Here is a 17,413-nt window from a genome sequence, read left to right on the forward strand (position 1 = left end):
AAATTGTTTTAAACCTGAGCAGGAAACTAAGAAGTTAAATTTTAAGGGTTAAGTGCAGAAGAAACACAACTCTGCTGGTCTTTGATACTGTGTGTTAACTACAAAGGCAGATAGTAGCTATCATGATTGGCAACTTCTCCCAGGGAAATTTCTGCTGTATCAAAGCATTTGGGGAGACTAAGTCCCCTTTTGTCCATATCACTGCTCAGGAGAATGTGGCAACTCCTCACATGTAGCACAAGTTTTCCCATTATTACCTTTTAGGCAATACATCCCTTTAAACATTTTCTAGTTCCCATGATTGCATTAATTACTTGAGACATGTGGTCTATGTAAATGACACAAAACATGAAATTGAAATAAACATTTAACTTGATTATAAAAAGCATGTTTCTCATTTGACTTCAAGCTATGAATGCTACTTATCATTGGAACATGGCATAAATTTGACATAATACAGAAATTTCACAGGGACAAAGTTTTATATGTAATTTCCAGTTACAATTCCTAAAGACCTTGATATTTTCAAGTTCTTCACAATGAAGAATTTTGGAAAATCCATTGCTCAGAATCTTTGTGAGACCTTCAGTAGTTGGCACATATCTTTCCAGCCAACTTGCAAGCCGTGAAACTTTTCTTTCCTATCACTCACAGAAAGTCAATAGACATTAGTACATATTTAGCCCAGATTATGAGCTTTGGAAAGTTCAAGTGTGATTCAAAATACAGTAACCTACTGCTCCCAATTATTGCATGATATCTTCAAGTCAGAAATGCTCTAAAGGGCCAGGTGTGGTGGCACACATGTATAATCCTAGTAGCTCAGGAGGCTGAGGCAGGAGGATCATGAGTTCAAAGCGAGCCTCAGCAACTTGGGGAGGCGCTAAGCAACTTAGTGAGAACCTATCTCTAAATAAATTTTAGAAAAGGGCTGGGAATGTGGTTCAGTGGGTAAGAGCCCCTGGGCTCAATCCCCTGGTACCAAAATACAAACAAAAACTAGTAAGAAATGCTCTAAAAGATGAGATAATTAAAGCTTCCTATGCTCATTCAGAAAAAAAGCACTGTTTGGCTTCAGTTAGGCTTGTTTGACTTTTGTGCTGCTTGGATGGGGAAACATATGTAATATGTTGTTTTCCTAAAGTTGGCCTGGTTTTGGTTTATATGTATATATATATTCTATGCATGTATATAATTAGAATGGTTTGTATAGTATCTGTTTTGGAATTGAAACATTTTTAGAATTGCTTACAATTTGAAAATACAAAGTTGAAGTCGGTAAGGATTGGGGAAAATTACCTACAGGAAAAGGAGATCAAACAGTTGACTTCCAACTGTTGCCACTTAGCCATAACTGCATGTTATAATACTGCAGGTATGAGAAAGAGAGTAGAAACCTGGACAGTTGATGTCATTGATTAGTTTGGGGATTTATGCTCCACCCACAATATTTCTTTGAGAACAATAGAGGCCTTGGCAGGCAGCCATATTTACACCACCTATCCCTGAACGCCTGGTCAAAGATGATTAGAGCAGAGATGGTTTCTGCCTCCAGCTAGCCCCCTCTGTTTCTCTTGCCCGTTAATTTGAAATTGGTCTCTGCATGTAGCTAGTAATAAAATGCATAGACTATGGGGCTTTGGAATGTGTGCAGAGATGCAAGGAAAACAAACAACAAAGAAAAAAAAGGACAAAACAGATACACAGAAGTAGCAAGAGGAGCCATGTAGGAGCCAGTGAGAAAGAAGAGGTAGTTTCAGTTCCTAGAAGGTCAAGCTGCCTTATGAAATACTCCTGTGTCTTTCCAATAATATCCTGTTTTGATTAAGCCAGTTTTAGTTGAACAAAGGAGAACCTTAACAAAAACCCTTCCAACAGAGGGTTCAGTATTCTGGTTGTGCTGACTTTCCAAGAAAGAATAAGGAAGTAGCCTAGTGCGATGGTGCATGCCTATAACGAGGCTGAGGCAGGAGGATCATGAGTTCAAAGCCAGCCCCAGCAATTTATAGGGACCCTAAGCAACTCAGTGAGACCCTGTCTCTAAATAAAATACAAAAAAAGGGCTGAGGATGTGGCTCAGTGGTAAAGAGTCCCTAGGTTCAATCCCTGAAATGGAAGGAAGGAAGGAAGGATTTCTTGACACACTTCCTATCCTATTCCAGAGTGTTCAACACTCTAGTCTCCCATCAGAACTTACTCCCAGTTACCTCATTCACATTAAAATATAACTAAGTGAAAATATTTTAGTGTTAACTCTCTCTTCTATGTATATTTTTTCCCAGGATCAAAGTCATGTGCTAAGGGGAAGATCAATAATTATCAAATTGTGTGAAAGAAATCCTAGAATTTCCGAAATTACTTGTGATTGTTTCTTCCAGATCTTACCTCCAAGATACATTGGCATTCTGCCTTATCACCTAAAATAGCACCAGTTTCTTTGTACTTATGGCTTCTCTAGAAGACCAATATCTCACACATACAACACTATCAACTAAGGTTTCTATTGCCTTCACTCCAGTGCTGCTTTAGGCTCAGGTGAAATCAAGCCCAGAGAGAATCAAACATGTGGGAACAGACCTATTGATTATGATGAAATTTTCTAACCATTCAACACCCCTGGAAATGCAAACTACTTGTTTGTTTAAACAAGTTGATCTAACAGTTACAATTTCTCTCCCCGCCCCTTCCCTCTCTCTCTCTCAGCACTGGGAGATTGAACCCTAGGGTCCCTTTCATAAAAAATTTATTTTGAGACAGGATCTCACTAAGTTGCTGAGGCTGGTCTCAAACTTGGGCTCCTTCTGCCTCAGTCTCCCAAGTCACTGGGATTATAGGTGTGGGCCACCATGCCTGGCTACAACTATTCTTGCCTCATCCTTTGGCTGGAACCAAAGGTGAAGGACTTAACCATCTGCATATTTGTGTTTACATCTTAACCTAGGGTTAAACAAAGCATGTGAAGTAAAATTCTCCACTTCACACTGCTGTGTTCTAAAAGTAAATCTATTTGTTTTTTAAAAGAAAAGATTGTGACTTGTTCATGAAAATTCACATGTGCAATATATATGTCAATTGGAGGTGCAATCATGACAGGTAAACACCTTAGAATGGAAGGACAGTTTATTCTTGTAATGAACCAAAAATTAGGTGTTGAAATGATATGCTAGATGACTTGCTTCCTATTACAAAGTATCATTGGTAGTCAGATTATCTGTCATCTCTGGAGCTTTTATTCAGGGACTAAGTAAAGCATCTACTTTAAGAGGTTTTATTTTCTACTATTTAATTCAAAAAAAAGTTCTGTTGATTGATGTGAATTTCAGTTTCAACAGGCATTTTTCTTTGATTCTGTATGACAGCGGATGGCCATAAGATTAACTGATTCATCACCAGAAGCATCCACTGTTGCAATACACTATCCCTGAATTTTCTGTACAGTATCTTCAAATTGTGTACAGAAAGCACACGTGAACAGAACAGCAGTTCTAACAACTATTGTGACTGCAAAAAGGACCCCTTAAGATTTAATTTATAAAAAATTTTAGCAATATGGTAGGTGACCTCTGAGTCATTTTAGTTCTTTCAGTATTCAATACTACTAAGTATTCGACATCATCATTTTCTCATTTATTTAAATGTCTCAGGCCTTTAAAGATCCTTGAATTTATTTAACAAAAAGTCCAATCCTTTAGCACATTCTCTTTCTGTAACTGAGCAACAAGACCCATTTGTTTTTCAAATACCAGGCAATTGCCACATTTCCTGGGTCAAGGGAAAATACATGCCTTGTTATTTTCCATTCTTATTTGGAACTAACAATGATGGGCAAAATAATTTTGCATCTCTGACTCCTTCATCAGGAAAATGACATACGAATCCACATAGCAAACAGAGCACAAGCCATTTAGGAGTGCTGTATTTCACACACTATATTTAAATGCTGCAGGAATAAAGTTAGAGGCTTAAAAATACATCCGGTCAAGACTTGCCTCCTCCTTTCTCCACAGCCTTTAAATGCAAACTCATGCATACTGACAGCGCTCAGAAAAATAGCCCTAATGAGAATTCTCCCTTTCCCAAGGGGTGCCCTCTGCCACCATCTATTTATGGAATAATAGCTGGCTCCTTACTTCATTCTCACATAGTACGTTTAAAAGAGCAATTTCCATTTTTGAAGTATTGCTGAAAGGAAAGAAGTCATCTTTTATCACAGTCAGGAAAGGTCAGCAAGTCAGTAATCCTCCATTCACTTACTGACAGAAATATCCTCTTTTCTTCCACAGCACACCAGAAAAGTGATTTATTTGAGATTGGCATTAATACATAAAATGGCCAATGCACCTAGCTATGCCTGGGCAATCCCTTACATGGTCCAGAGACTTCTTTTATTACCTGCTAAGGCTGTGAATTGAATCTGTTGGGGCAAGCATTGTAGATAGGCTTCTCAATTCCCTCCCAAGCACTCTTCCTTAATATCGATTCCTGCCAAGGCCAAAACATTTTCATAATGAAGACCAGCCCACAGGCTGTCCTTGATGTGTGTCCAAATGACGACCTTTTCTTTGTATTCAGGTACACACACACACACACACACACACACACACACACACACATCAATTTACAAAACTTTTTTTGTTTGTCTCTTACAAGTGTATTTCATATATTTATTTTCTAGCCTAGGTTAGTCAGCTTTTCTTTGCTGTAACCAAAATACCTAAAAAGAACAAATGAGAGCAGGAAAGATTTATTTTGGGCTTATTCAGAAGTTTAGCCCATGGTTGGCTGCTTCAAGGCAGAAACATCATGGTGGAGTAGCATGGTGGAGGAAAGCCACTTAGATCCTGGCAGCCAGGAAGTAGAGAGAGGTGGGAGGAAGAGGGGAGAAGATATAATCCCTAAGGACACCCCCAGTGGCCTACTTCCTACCTCTGTGCCCCACCTGCCTATAGATATCACCCAGTTGTCCACTCAAATTGTTAATTAATCAAATGGATTAGTCCACTAATTATAGCTCTCATAATCCAATTAGTTCACCTCTGAACACTCTTGCATTGCCTAACATTGCATTGCTTTTGGGGGACACTCCAGATCACACCATAACACAGCCCTCCAACCCTTCTCCAAGTTTCATTGCATCTTTAATATGTGTGCAATACTATATAAAGCACCAGGACATTATTAAAGATATAATCTGAGACTTCCAGGGATTTATAATTTAGGTTGGAAACACAAAGTATGTGCATAGAAATAATAATTATGCCTTATATTGTAGAAAGACTTATAGTTCTCAAAGTAAGTTCACTAATTTAATGTACCTCATACTTTTATTAATAATATAGAGTACATAAGAACATTTTGACCAAATTTAATACATGGTTAAACAAAATGATACATGTAAGAATCTTTCTGAGTTTTCTTGTCCAGTTAGAGGCTAAATAATTTCTTTTGGAAAACAAAAAAAGCACTTTTCTAATTACTGGTGACTTCTTATTTTGTACAATCTCAATTTAATTCTAATTTTTTATGTACTAATAAGAAAGGACAAACACAATAAAGCTTTCATGGGAGGGTAGTCTAATAGGAATACCCTAAATGAAAAAAGAACACCAAAGGCTATAGATTCAGTGTGAGACCATGTGACTCAACAGAGTAGCCACAGAATAAGAAATGGCAATGAAGACTCAACTTATAAATTTTGACACTGGGTGGAGAATTTGAACAACTTATCAGTATTCAGACACACTAGATGAATTCATAATTCCATTGTGGTCTAAACAACCTCAAGCAAATAATTCAGTTTAAAGTCATCTCAGGGGGGTACTGTCTGAATATAAATAGTAAAACACTAAAAATTCTCTCTGGAAAACCTTTACTTCAATCTGTGCTGACATAGATTGAAGATAATATTGATTATAAAATGCACCTTGAGTCAAGTGTGGTAGTGCACTCCTGTAATCCCAATGGTTTGGAAGGCTAAAGCAGGAGAATCCCAAGTTTTTAGGCCAGCCTCAGCAACTTAGTGAGACTCTGTCTTAAAATAAAAAATAAAATAAAAAAACTAGGTATATAGCTCAGTGGTAAAGCACCCCTTAGTTTAATCCCCAGTACCAAAAAAAAAAAAGACTTAGGATTGAAAAAACATAATTATTACTTATTTGTAAATGATTAAATAATACTCATCACACAATAAGCTCTTGGTTACAATTAAAATATCTGAGATTTAGAAAGAGTCAGTTGTTTTATGTATCTTATTTTTATGTGCCTTTACTTCAACTTTATTTTTCAGTACCTTTATATCACTCTTTTCAGTACCTTTGTATCATTATTTTTCATTGCATTTAATTTTAGGAGTCTTCTCTGTGTATTTTCTGATATATGTTTCTAACCTAGCAATTCAGGTTAATATGTCATTTAGTCACAAAGTAATGATGATAAATGTCAGATAAGACTTTCTTTAGAATATATGAAAAAGTTGCTGTATATAAAAGCAATTATTTCTTAAAATTATAATAGTTAGTGGAATCTTAGACTAACCCTAATGAGATAGGAGAGAATCTTACAGAAGTGCTTTCATGCATGACATTCTTATTAGAATTGTTTTTGGTTTTTTATCTTTTCATTGTGAAATAAAGCACACACACAAGTGTAGAAACACATATGTAGAGTTCAGTAAATTCTCAGAGTGAGCATCCATATAGCCATAAAACCAAGAAGCAGAAATTTCCAGCACTGTGAAAGACATGCTCATCTCATCACTGTCCCTCCATTTGCTCCACCCCAGAGAAATCATGTGTTTGTCCTGCTTTTCAATAACTTGACTGCATATCTATTTATTGCTATACATCCTAATTTTACCTGGTTTGTTTTTGAGTTTAGGAAAATTTGGACTTGTTTGGTGATTTCTATCTGTCTTATTTTGCTTAATATTATATTCTTAAGATTTGGCAATATTATTGCCTGTAGCTGTAGTTTTGACATTCTCATTCTGTATAGTTGTCCATGGTATGAAGACATCACAATTTATTTACTCATTCCAGTATAGTTGGAAATACAGGTGGCTCTCAGTTTAGAGTAGTACAAATTTGATGCTGTAATTGTTCTTGTACAGGCCCCTATATAAGACTGTGGACACAGTTCTGTCGCATATTTATAAGCTGTAACATAATTAACGGGTAATTTGGGGATTCACAACTTCAACCTAATAGTCTTAAGCAATTTTCCCATGTGGTGGTACCAATCTGTGTGCCCAACAGCAATGTTCAACAGAGTGCTAAATTTTTCTGGTATTTATTTATTTATTTCATTTTATGCTGTGGATCAAACCCAGGGGCACTCTGCCACTGAACTACATTCCTGGCCCGTTTTTTTATGTTCTATTTTTAGACATGGATTTGCTAAGTTTCCCAGGCTGACCTCACACTGTGATCTTCTTGCCACTGCCTCCTGAGATGCTGGGATTACAGGCATGCACCACTGTATCCAGCTCTGATTTTTTAATATTTTGATCATTTGACTTATTAAAATTTTTTCTATGACTTTAAGAATATGCAAGAATTTATCACTAGCATTATAGAATTATATGGTCAGGATGAAAACTAATGACAGGCTAGGACAATAGAGCAATGTAAATAATATAAAATTCAGCTGGAGCTGTACAAAACTACATCATCTGGCCAAGAGTAATAGGAAGAAACAGTGTCAGAGAATTTTATGTGATAAAGATGGTGGGATGTCACTAAGATGTAGCAATCAGAAGGAAAAGTACTATCCAAATCAAATTTGGCAGGGTCAATTTTGTCTAAGCAGAGCTTTGTTTTAGTCAGCTTTTTCACCACTGTGACTCAAAGATCCAACAAGCACAATTGTACTGGAGGAAAAGTTTATTTGGAGGCCCACGGTTTCAGAGGTCTCTGTCCATAGGCAGCTGGTTCCATTCCTCAAGGCTTCAGATGAGGCTGAATAACATGGTGGGAGAGTTTGGCAGAGGGAAACAGATCACATGATGGAGCAGAAAGAGATCTCCACTTGCCAAATACAAATATAAACTTCAAAGCCATGACCTCAAAGCCCCACCTCCTCCAGCCCAGTGTATCTGCCTTCAGTTACTATTCAATTTATCCTATCAGGTGATTAATTCACTAATTGGGTTAAGGCTCTCATAACCCAATCATTTGTCCTCTAAGCCTTCTTGAATTGTCTCATCCATGAGCCTTTGAGGGACACCTCACATCTAAATCATAACGGTTTGTTTAGCCAACCCCCAACAAGGCATGACCATTTCACTCAATGTTTACTAAGTTAGTGAGTAATGGATAAATGAATCATTGGATGGTTCGTGTTCAAAGTGGAATGTTAGAGACTATAAATATACTCCAAAATAAGGCTTATCTGCATGGTGTCTCTTTCCATGTAAATCCTTTTTATTGAAAGAAAATGAAAATTAGGTGACACTTATTAAATTATTAACAGAAGCAAATGAGCCAGGCACAGTAGCGCATGCCTATAATCCCAGCAACTCAGAAGGCTGAGGCAGGAGGATCCTGAATTCAAAGCCAGCCTCAGCATCTTAGTGAGTCCCTAAGCAACTTAATGAGATCCTGTCTCTAATTAAAAAGGACTGGGGATGTGGCTTAGTGGTTAAGTGCCCCCAGGTTCAAGCCCCAGTCTAAAAAACGAAAGAAAAAGAAAAAAGCAAACAATTAAAATAAGAACCAATCAAATAAAATCAATGATTTTGGGGAGACATTATGAAACAACAGGTTTTATATAAATTATTTAAGTCATAGTTATCCTCTTCAAAGTTGAACTACCTTTTCTTATGCTGTCTGACCCATTTCTTTTGGCCGCTTTCTGCTTTTCTCCTCTGTTTTTCTTCTAAATCCATTTTTTTCTTTCTCCTTTTTTAAAAGTGTAATTTCTGAAGTTTATATAAATAGGGAACATTATACTCTAAAACCTTTTAATTCAAGAGAACCCTCTGCTGGTCATGCCCTGCTCAATTTAGTTCCTACACTTCAATAGAGTCACGCTCCCCATTACTCATTGCACCCACTAAAGCATTCTATTGTTAATTTTTTCAAGAGAAAAAATAACTTTGAGAGGTTTCAATACATGGAAAGATGAAAAATCAAATGAAATTTTAAAAATTTATGCCCACAGAGAATACTCCGTGTAAATAAAGTCACACCTCATAAACTTAATGCATATTAGCATCTTCAGACTTTTTTTTCTGTTTATTCCAATTTCAAGGCATAATCTGCTTCCTGTTTTGCACCATTTGTATATGCATGCCTTCTGAAGCTGAAGAATAAATGCCCTGTTTCATTGCAATTCCCCAAGGTTATTTTGGTTCAGTGGGCTGATGTGTGTAACGCTTCATAAAATTAAGAAATATCTTATTAATGTCCTCATTTCCCCTTTAGGTTTTTTGTCTATATGATCTATGCTACAGATTACATTTACTGTAAACTTAATCTATTTTTAATGACACTTGCCAAGAAAACTGTGGCTTTATTTTTCTGTTTACTTGGTAGTTGCCTAGCAAATAGCAGCGGTCTATCACTGATTCAGAAGGAAGGTGGCATGTTAAATTTCACCATTTATCAGTTTTCCCTATGTAACTAGCATATCAAAGAACAGTGCATTTGAAATCATCTAGTGCTTGCCTGGGGTTTCTTTCTTTCTTTTTTTTTATTATGAGACAAAGAAAAAAATCTAACTGGAATTTTATAGCATCTTTGAAAAGGAGTTGCATTCTCATAATAATGCCTTATATTTATAGTGTGATTTAACATTGACAAAGCACTTTTTTAAAAAAGATCTCATTTCATCTTCACGAGAACAAAGCCATTTAGTGTACTGGTTAGAATATGGCCTCTGGAGGTAGGATCTCTAATTTCAAACTCTTCTTCTGTCATTTACTGTCTGGTAATATAACCCAGGGCAGTTAAGGGAACTTTTCCCTGGATCTCAGCATCTTATTTTGTCCAATGGAGATGATAATAGTGCCTTCAGATTCATTGTGTGAATTAAATTAGGTTCATTTGTATCTGCTAGTTATGGCCACTATAATAAAGGTAAATCCTCTGTAGTTTATAACTACAAATTTATAGATGGGGGTTGGCTAGTGGATGGTTGTACTGATTGTTTTCGGTCCCATTAACAAGTCTGGGAGTAGGTAAAATGTCCTTTGATCTCAAATGACCTAGGCTGGGATGACTTAGTGTCCTTGACTCTATAGTACATGTGCTTTAATTTCTATTAGTCTGTCCTGGACATATTCTCATAGCACAAAAGGGCAAGCCCCATTGCACAAGATCATTTCAAACCTCTGCTTGCTCATGCCTGTATCCCATTTGCTAAAGTAAATCAAATTGTTGAGCCCAAACTTAAGGGACAAGGCAGATCAGCACACTCATGTTAGAAAGATACTAAAAATGTGTATTGCAAATGGCACAAATAAAGGAAGAGGTCAACAACTGAAGCCACCATTGTAATCTACTACAACATGTAAAACCTAGCAGAGTGCCTATACCAAAAATGGATTCAATAAATGTGTGGCTATTACTGTTAGGTTGATCCAAATTAAATTATCATTCTCATAGATAAAAATGATCAAATACCAGCAATTTTATAAGATCCAACTTCAAATTACTATTACAACATCCTGTGAAAAGGAATTATTATCTACAATTTTCAGTGGAAGAAACTGAAGACTAAGTAATTTTCAAAGTTACCCAGCTAGTAAATTTTACCTTTTTATTTCAATTTAATCTTCAGACTCTAAATCCAGTTATCTGCCCTTATATTACAGCTGCATTTTCGAGATGCTTGGTAATAGATAAATAATTTTAACTGTGGCATGACTTTAGATCTAACACAGAGACATAATTCCCCAACACTTATCCTCATAAAATTCATGCACTGCCAGTTTGTACTGACATCTGAAACACCTGGACTTTTGCCAACAATAACCCCATAGCCTTCCATCTCTTGGTTACTAGCTCCCAGAAATAGAAAGGAAACTGGTAGTAGCTAAATGCTATATTAGTACTCTTAGAAAAGCCATCTCAAAAGCATTTGAGAATTTGTGAGTTATGGCTAAATACAGAATTTCATTCTTATCTCGCATTCCCCTAAACATGATGGCTATGGTATTTTTCACATTTATATCTTGCTTATATATCTAATTATATTTGAGCCTGTTGTACAGCTACATTATGTGTAAATATATGTGTGGATTCTTTTTACATATGTACATATAACATTTATCACTGAACCATGCATCAAAATATTTTAGAGATTTCTCATGTAATGCCTCTTGGGTTCCCTCCACTAAGTGAATTGACTAGATTAGGAAATAGCCAAATACTTACAATACAATTGATATCTCTTAAATAAGTTAATTAAATGAACTTCCAAATCAAATTATTCTTCCAATTATAAATAATATTTAATATTGATCAGCAAAGAGAATATTTATAGATGGCAATAAACTATTGAAGCTCCACATTATCATATATTGCTGCTAAATTAAGTTTCCTGGGCCATCAGTTTGTATCTTATTTAAAATAGATCCAATCTTATTCAGCCTTCTTATTCTCAATAAGGTCAGGATCATCAAAGGATTCTTCATTTCCTGGCAAACTGTATTCAGGACTGCCGTAGTCTGTGTTACTTATTGCTCTTTAAATTAAATGATTGTGATGATTTATTTTGTTGAAGAAAGAAAAATATTTAATACTAGTAAAAAAAGCCAGAGCAACTTGTCTGCACTAATGACACCCTAAGGATTCTCAGTTCTTAAGCATGATTTTTTGTTTCTGAACCTGAAAGCTGTGTGCATATGGGACACTTTCCATAGGACCTCTAAAAATAGTGTGAGAAGATGTGACATCACAGGATTCATACTTGATTCCAATTTTTGTCTTGTACTTGTTCTATGACATTAGGAGAGGTCTTTAAATTCAGTGTTCTCATGTCTGGTATTTGTATAAAACCTAACTCATAGTCTTGTTTGACATTCAATGAAATGTTGTGTATGCTTAAGGTCCACACAGTTGTTGGTCAAACTCTGAATAGTAGGATCCAGAAAACTATCTGCTAGATATCTGTTTATATATCTAGTGAAGGGGAAATTTTTAAAAAGCTACACAGCTTTTAAGTCTTAGGAAGTTACCAATCAAATCTACCAGCCACAATATTTTATTTTAGAGTTTGTCTTTTTTGCATATCAAAATTACCACAGATTATTTTGATATGACAGTGTAGACTTTTTGAAAAACTTGAAAACTTATTAAGAAATGCATTTTTACTATAAGTCAATATGCACCTGCTGTGAACATATGCACACATCTGCAAGAAAAGTTTCATAAACTTTTGCTACCTGTGCTATTATCTAATATTTTCTACTATCTCATTCTTATGCAATTTATTTTTTCATCTAAGAAAAGTTTGATCAGTATCCCTGCAATGTGTCACAACATATGTTTTAAAATATTTGAAGATAGATCAAAATTTAAGTCCTGAATCATCCACTTGCTAGCATAGTGACTGTGAGCAAATTAAAATTTATCAATTTCCTTATTTATAAAATGGGAATTATAATAGAATAAATGTTATTTCATAGAGACATAGCCAAGATTAAATTATATAATTAATATAAAACATAAAGCCTAGTAGATGGTTATTATTTGTGTTTCAAATCACTACCTCCCTAGCACCACGAAAACAAATAAAATCATTACTTTTAATTGCATTTGAGTTTAAAATACTTTTGACTAGATTCTCTCAAATTTAGGAAATTAGACCTTAATCTGGACAATTTAGACTCTTCTCCTCCTCCTCCTCCTCCTCCTCCTCCTTTTTCCACTTCTTTTTCGTGGTGCTGGGGCCTTGTGCATGCTAGGCAAGTGTTCTACTATTGAGCTATACCCTCAGCCATCCCCAGGTTTAAGTTATTAAATTTGTTTGTCATGAGATATTTTATAGAGAGAAATCAAAGACTATTTTAGGATCTTTAATGTGCTAAAAAAAAAGACTTGTCTCCAAACACCACTGACCTAGTTTAGTGGGAAAGGCCATGAATGTTTTGGAAGCATCATTCTGGAACTTGTCAAGTGTGTCACTGCTAAAAAGCCATTCAGGGGACTGGCCTGATATGATTTAACTCTGTTTCTGAGAACTCTAAATTCAGGTCAATATTTGTAGACACCAATGCACAATTAATTGTAACATCATTTTTCTCTCTCTTTTCCCTCCTTGTCCCACTTCATTTCCCCAATGTGACTCAATATTTAAATTTATCTGATAGTTCCAAGTGTGTCTAAGAAAACTGTATCATTGTTAGCCACCTTAGATTACAGTACATGGCCAAAATCAAATCCCATATTTCAAACCAGACCTACCCCTGTTGATTACTACTGTGACAAGCAGAATTTCAATTCAACTTGATTTTTTTCTTTAATTTAGTAATGAAAATTATTATACTCTGTACTGGATATGCTACAGTGTACAATGTAACTGAGACCTTGTTGGCTAGCAACTCAGAGAAATTAATCAATGTAGATTTTTTTAAACATTTTTTTTAGAAGTAGTATTTATTTATTTTTATGTGGTGCTGAGGATTAAACCTAGGGCCTCGCACATGCTATATAAATGCTGTACCACTGAGCCACAACCTCAGCCCCAGTGTAGATGTCTATAGTGAAAAAATGACCTGCTTACTTAAAATTCACTTCTTTGTAATGTAAGCGAATATCTTTTCAAATGGTAAACTATAGGTGTTTGGTAACAGCCCTTTTCAGACATTTTGCTTTTTTTCTTTTCTTCTACCCTCTTTTGTCATGCCTGGTAAATATTGTTGACAATGGATTTCAAAACTTCTTGCAAGTATACCATGCTTCTATGTCCTGTGGATTCCTTATCATGTCCTCTTAATATCACTTTACTTAATGTAATATTCCCCACACACATACTAGGTTTGCTACCAAATAAAATAAGAGAAATATATTCTCCCAAATGAAATTCCCTAGCTAAACTAGAAACATGACTTCCCTATCTCACCAGGTAAATCTCATTTCAGTCACTTTCCATTAAGTCATATTTTAAAATATTTTTATGTCCTATGAAGTTTTCAGGCAACCTTAGGAATGAAATTTTTTTTAACTAGAGGTAAATCCCATTAATAAAATTGCTTACATTCTCTGGGCTTAATTGCAAGTCTTTTGGGAAGAAAAACACCATTGAATGAAATTTACTCAGAAATTTTAATGATACAGATATTAGAATTTGATATATTTATAAATTTTAAATAAGAAAAAAGGAATAGGTTAATCATTCATAAAATAATGTTTCCCAACATATAGCTATTTTGTATTTTTATTATTTCTTTGGACTTTATATCTTTGGACTTTTATAAAAAAAAATGTCTAATTTCAGGGCTCTGAATCAGTAGTAATGACCTATCTTTGTCCACTAACTATTGCATCAGTTGAAATTTTAGGTTGGTTATTTCAATGATACTGCGGATATGTTGTTAATATGTGTTTATTATGTATGTATGTATCCTGTAGATTTTTTAACGCAATGCAAATACAAGGACAGTAGCCACATCAGGAATAAGGACGGAGATTTGGACTTAAAGACAAATGACAACAACAAAAAGCCCTAAATGAGTGAAAGACATATGACTAGAATCATTAATTCCAATACCTGCATGCCTGCAAAAGAAACATAAGTTAATGAAACTGGTTGGATAAAAGACATATTGAGGTATGGTGGAGTCTATGTCCAATGAGTTGGTGAGGAATTATTTGGCCCTAAGCCAGCTGGGCTTATGTGAGAATACAAAACCAGAGATTTCTGATTTGCAAATGTTGACAGTCATTTAAAAAATTGAACATTAATTTAGAATAACTCTCATTAGTTTTTTATCTCAAAGTGATCTTTATACATTCTTGAGGTATTATTTACACAACATAAGTTGTACAGATTTTAAATATACACTCTTGAATAAGCTTTGATATATGTTTATTTATGTGAGCTTTATTCTAAATTTTAAAATGTTTCCAATATCCAAAAATGTTCCATTATTTCCCATTCCAGTCAATTCCCCAACCATAGAGTTAACTACTGTTATGATTTCTGTCATCATAGCTTAGATTATTATGTTCCAGAACTTCATAAAATTGCAATTACACATAAAAATGCAGGTCACAACACTTACAATGTCATTTTGATTTGAATTCTTTGGCTCAGTATAATTTTTTGGAGATTCACTCTTGTTGTTACCTGTATCAGTAGTTGGTTACTTTAAATTTCTGAGTACTATTTTATTCAATATTTTAAAACATGATGTAGACCAAATCTTATGATAGACTTGGGCTACAGAACTATGGTTAGTTAGTTCTGGGTTGGCGACAAGACACTGTGTGAAAGCAAAGAACCTCAAATACAGAAAGATCATTGTGCCAGTAGAGTGTTAAAATAAAACAATATAAAAAGGTGGAAATGTAAGAACTGAAAAGCAGAACAGAGGAATCGTTTAATAGGCCTTTCAGGGTTTGTGAGAAGTGTGGTGTGAGAGGGACATAGATATAATCAAAGAAGTAAAGAAAATAACTGATGATGTATCAGTGCATGATTTAGAATTTGACTAAGAAAAAAGTAACATGTTTATTGACATCTAAACTCATTTAAGTGTAAATGTTTGGAATGTTTTGTAAAATAAAATGATGATTCAGCACTTTTTCTTATACTTAAATGACATACTTGTTGGGTGCCAATGTCATATTTCCTTTTCATTTCATTGTCTTATATTTTATTCCTTTCTTATTTCTACTACCCTCTATTTGTTTGTTTTTAATTTTTTGCAGTAATACATGGACAGAATTATTTTATTTTATTTATTTTTATGCAGTGCTAAGAATCGAACCCAGTGCCTCACGTATGCTAGGCATCTGCTCTGCCACTGAGATACATGTCCAGCCCCCTACCCTCTGTTTTAGTAAACTTATTTATTGGTTCTTTTTAGTTATACATGACATCGAGATCCATTTTTACATAATTATACAAGCATGGAATATATCTTTTTCTAGTTAGAACCCCATTCTTATGGATGTACATGATGGTGGGAATTATTGTGTTGTTTTCATATATGTACATGGGAAAATGATGCCAGGTTTATTCCACTGTCTTTCCTTAGCCTATCCCCTCTCCCTTCCCTCCATTCCCCATTGTCTAATCTACTACACTTCTATTCTTCCCTTCGCATCCCCCTTATTGTGTGTTAGCTTCCACATATCAGAGAAAATATTTAACCTTTGGTTTTGGAAACTGGCTTACTTCACATAGAATGATAGTCTCCAGATCCATCCATTTGCTGGAAAATGTAAATAAACAATTTAAAATAGGGTTGGTGTTTTAGTCTGCTTTTTCATCGCTGTGACCAAAAGATCTGACAAGAACAATTTTAGAGGAGAAAAAGTTTATTTGGGACTCATAGTTTCAGAAGTCTTAGTCCATGTGTGGCTGACTCCTTGGCTCTGTGCAGAACATATGATGGAAGGGTGCAGTGGAGGAAAGTAGCTCAGGACATGGCCACCAGGAAGCAGGGTGTGGAGATATTCTCAAACCATAGACAAAATATATACCTCAATGGCACATGCCCACTGACCCACCTCCTCCAGTCACACCCCATGTCCCTACAGTTATCATTCAGTCAATCCCTATCAGGAAATTAATGCACTGATTGGCTTAAGACTCTCATTACCCAACCATTTCTCCTCTGAACTTTATTGCATTGTCTCAAACATGAGCTTTTGGAGGATACCTAATATCTAAAGCATACAGTTACAATACAAAAATAATTTCAAAGTTAGTACAGAGAATTTCAATATACTCCAGACCCAGTTTCCCCTATTATTAATTTAGTATGTTATACTAGTATGTAACATTTGTCACAATTAATAAATCAATATTAACACATTTTTATTAAATAATGTTCAGACTTTATTCAGATTTCATCAGGTTTTTTTCCCTTTCTTTTTCTTTGCAAATGTCTCTTTTTTTTTCTGCTTCAGGATCCCATCCAGGACACCACATTGCATATATTAGTCATGTCTCCTTAAGGCTCCTCTAGGTTGTGACAGTTTCTTAGACTTCCCTTAGTTTTTTATGACCTTGATAATTTTGAGGATTAATGACCAGGTAATTTGTAGAATGTCCCTCAGTTGGGATTTATTTGATGTTATTCTTATGATTTGACTGGATTGATATGCTTTTGGAAGGAAGATCACAAAGGTTAAGTGCCATTTATCATCACTTTATATCATGAGTATGTATTATCAATATGACTTCTCAATGTTGATGTTGATCTTAATCACCTGGCTGAGGTGTTTTATCAGTTTTCTCC

This window comes from Ictidomys tridecemlineatus, chromosome X (assembly GCF_052094955.1).
Source record: "Ictidomys tridecemlineatus isolate mIctTri1 chromosome X, mIctTri1.hap1, whole genome shotgun sequence".
Classification (NCBI taxonomy): domain Eukaryota; kingdom Metazoa; phylum Chordata; class Mammalia; order Rodentia; family Sciuridae; genus Ictidomys; species Ictidomys tridecemlineatus.